Raw genomic sequence first — 4,139 nt, 5'->3', positions numbered from 1 at the left:
GAGGATAAATTAGATATTTAGGAAATAAATAAAGTTTTATTTATTTCAAGGGTTTGGGTTGAGAAGATATTTATTAAAACTTTTTTAATAAACATTAGAATTAATATTTAATCTTAATTAAATATTTTGAGTTGGGATTAGGGGTAGGAAATGATGGGATTAGCCTTTAATCAAAATTAAAGAAGGATTAGAAGATTTTGGAAGAGGTTAGTGGTCTTAAGGAAATTGGCCAAGTTTTGGACAAAAAATACTTTTTAAAATTAATTTTGAGTTTTTTGGTCAATTTATTAATTAAATAATTAATAAATAAGAAAATAATGTTTAAATAAGATTTAAACATTTTTGGGAGGGATTCCTTAATTAAATATTTTTAATTAAGATAAAGGGATTTAATGGCATAAAAATTAAAATAATTAATTAATTAAATAATTAATTAATAAATGATGATGTCATCAGGGACTTTTCAGAAAATAAAAATACTTTATTTTCTAAAAGATTTTTTAGGTGTCTACATTTTGCCCCTCTTTGACATAGTGTTGAAACAACACTATTTCAAAGAAGTTCAGATATAAACGACATGGAGATGACTTTATGGAGCAACACAGTTGCCCCAGTCTTGGATAAGAAGGAGAGACTAGACAATGAGATGCCCCCTCAAGAAGGCGGCGGGGAGAGAAAATGAGGCTCGATTGTTTCTTAAAAAATACAAGAATTTGCGATGAGCAAGGAGACTCAGATTGGCTTAAGAGAAGAGGTTTAGTTAGCTCAAACTCTCACTACGGGAGAATGATAAAGGGAGAATTAGAGGCACAAGAGGAAGCAAGCTTAAGATCTCAGGGATTGCAGAGGGTGAAGGAGTGGAGCGCTATAAAAAGGAATCCAGGATAGGGAGATGGATGATGGGATGATAAAGTTGATGCAATAGGATTTCAAAGAGTCAGATTGGTAGAAGATGGGTTTTGGAGATCCCTAGGACTAGGATTATGGAGCTTGAAAGATGAGGCTTGGTGGATTGATTGGATTGGTGGATCCCTAAGACTAGGATTGTGGATCCCTAAAGCTAAAAGTGCAGATTGATTCAAAGAGATACTGATGCATAAGCTAGGGTAGGAGAGACAGATGCTGGATATGGATGAAGGATAATGGAGATGAAGGGAAACCATTGAATCTTTTTTAAGTAGGGGGATACTTCAAAGAGAAGTACCACCATGTAGTCAAGCACTAGATTTGCTATAGGACTGTTGGTTAATTGCCAAGGTTACCAAGAACATCAAGGCCTTTTCACCAACTGTCCAGAGGACTAATAGATTGACTCAAAATAAACATGCAAAGATTGCCCTAGCATCACACATGAATCCCAAAGGAAGCAGCATGGAACTGACACTAGGTAACCCACAAGCTGGAAAAGAAAAATAAACAAAAGACCTGATCAAGACCTTATGCTCAGATTGCCCCATTCATAGTATACCATGATATGGAAGATCGTGGCAACCTTGAGGAGGGAACAAGGAGATTTCTTGGAAAAGATACTTCAAGACCCAAAAGGGAAGATTCCAAATCAAAAGAAAGAGAAAATCCAAAAGAGAACCATTTTCCAATGAGATGGGTAGGATGAGGTACTAATGGAGCAAGATTAGACATGTGGAAAGCTATATCCTGCAAGGATCTATCGGAGAGCACCTAAGTTGATGGATTTTGGATGAGTGATGCATTTGGCAAGCTAAACTAAGAAGGATAACACTTTGGTGATACGAGATCTAGCTAAAGGATGCATTAGAATAGCTAACCAAGGGTTGTGTGATGTGTGCAAGATGTTGATCAAGGAGGAACTGAATAAAAACTTGGATAGATACAATGGTACTAAGCTAAAGAGGATATACAAGCTGACGGACCAAGATATGTTACAAATGTACAAGGTTGTTCATGTTTTGATTTTTGTGAGATGGAAATGTTTGTGAAGGGTGGGATGTCTGCAATAGTTGATAGGTAGATAGGTAGATGGTTTGCAAAAAGCTTAAGAAAAATGGGATTCTTTGTGTGCATGTGATAGGATACAAGCTAGGATACAAGATTTGGCATATAATACAAGTTGGAATATGGTACAAGCTTTGGACAAGATTTGGATATAAAAGCTATGATACAAGGGATGATACAAGATTTACAAGTTGAGGTACAAGATTTACAAGCTGTACAGGAGGTATTTACAAGCTTCATTAGATGTTGGATATTTGGTTGGAACACCAAGGGAACAAGAAGGTATTTTATGGGATGGTGAGTGGATGGATGAGGGATAGGATAGTGATAGATAATGGATTAGTCTTAGTACACAAGGTGCCTGAATTATCAGGTTTTCACCAAGGTACCTATCCAAGGCGCTTGAATTGCCAAGTTTTCACTATTGGATGCTTATTTCTCTTTACTATTTTTTTTTGTTTGTATTTTCAAAAGCTGGGTATACCAAGGATCTTCAAGCATAGAACTTCTTGAGATGAATGATGTTAGTAGGATCATTCAAAAGTTCTCCTTCCAGTGTAGATAGCTAATAGGCTCTGGAGCCAAAGGAGGCAGTGACAACATAAGGACCAAGCCATGTAGGTTCAAACTTACCTTTCTTTTCTCAATCTTCTTGGACTTTCATGTTTTCTTTGAGGACCATGTCACCCGGCTGAAAGTGTCGTGGAAGTACCTTCTTGTTGAAATTCTTTTTGAGATGAGTTTGGTAGACTGTGAGATGATCATAGGCTTGTTTTCGCTTCTCATCTAAGAGATCTAGCTGGGTGAGTCTGGATACTTTGTATTCTTCATCTAATATTTTCCATTGCAAAGATATGCACACAGAGGGAAGTTCAACCTCTATAGGTAGTACCACTTTGGCACCATAGAAAAGGGAGTATGGATTTGTGCCTGTGGATGTACATAAGGAAGTTTGATAAGCCCATAGGGTAGGATTAATCTATAGGTGCCAATTGAGGCTAGAATCATTAACAACTTTCTTTAGGATTTTGAGGAGGGTTTTATTAGTTGCCTATGCCTGGCCATTACCTTGTGGGAAATATGGGCTAGAAAAGTAGTGATGGATGCGGAGGGAAGTACAAAATTCTTCCATGTTGAGATTTTCAAAGTTACCTCCGTTGTTAGTGAAGATGGTGGATGGGATGCCGAAGTGGCAAATGATGTGGTACAAGATGAATTTGGAGACCTGAACTCTTGTAGCTGAGACTAGGGGGACTGCTTCCACCCACTTAGTGAAATAGTCTATAGCTATTATTATCCATTTATGTCCATCAGATGAGAGAGGTGTGATAGTTCCAATTAGATCAAGGCCCCAACAAGCGAAAGGCCAGGTGGTGCAATAGGCTGTAGATCCTGTGCTAGAGCGTGCGCAAGATTTGCGTGCTGTTGACATGGGAGACACTTTTTGACAAACTCATAGGAGTCTTCTTCAATGGTAGGCCAATAGTAGCCTGCTCTAAGGATTTGTCACGCGAGGACAATACCACTTATGTGGGCACCACAAAATCTAGAGTGTACTTCTTTTAACGCCATTGCAGCCTCATTTTCATCTAAACATCAAGAGAAAGTATCATGATAACCCCGATGATATAGGGTATTGGCTATGATAACATAGTGGGATGATTTTCGAATGAGATTTTGGCATTGGGTACGTGTGAGGTGAGGGGAGATAATACCATCTTTAAGGTAAGTGTGAATCTCATGGTACCAAGGGGATTGGGGACCAACCAAGATACAAACACAATTTGAGTCATCATTCGCATAGGTAGGTGTGAGGAGCTGCTCAACTAAAAACTCATACTGCATAACCGCTTGGGGAATTTCCAAGAGCAAGTTGATAGTAGCCACAACTCTACTGCTTTGTTCTGCATTCGAGGCACTTGTGTAAACTGAAGCTTTGTAAAATGCTGGGTTAGTTGATCAACTAGCTCTTTGTAGGGTAATAGCTTTTCATCTTTGGTTTGATATTCATTTAGGGCTTGCTTGATGACGAGCTGAGAATCGCCAAAGATTTATAACTTAGTGATGTTCCATTCTGCTGCAACTACCTTTAATCTTGCTACGAGAGCCTCATATTCAACTATATTGTTGGTGCTAGGGAATTGTAGCTTGAAGGCTTTTGGAAT

This window comes from Cupressus sempervirens, chromosome 10 (assembly GCF_028749045.1).
Source record: "Cupressus sempervirens isolate cs-2001-9-10 chromosome 10, ASM2874904v1, whole genome shotgun sequence".
Classification (NCBI taxonomy): domain Eukaryota; kingdom Viridiplantae; phylum Streptophyta; class Pinopsida; order Cupressales; family Cupressaceae; genus Cupressus; species Cupressus sempervirens.
This window is presented reverse-complemented; position numbering follows the sequence as displayed.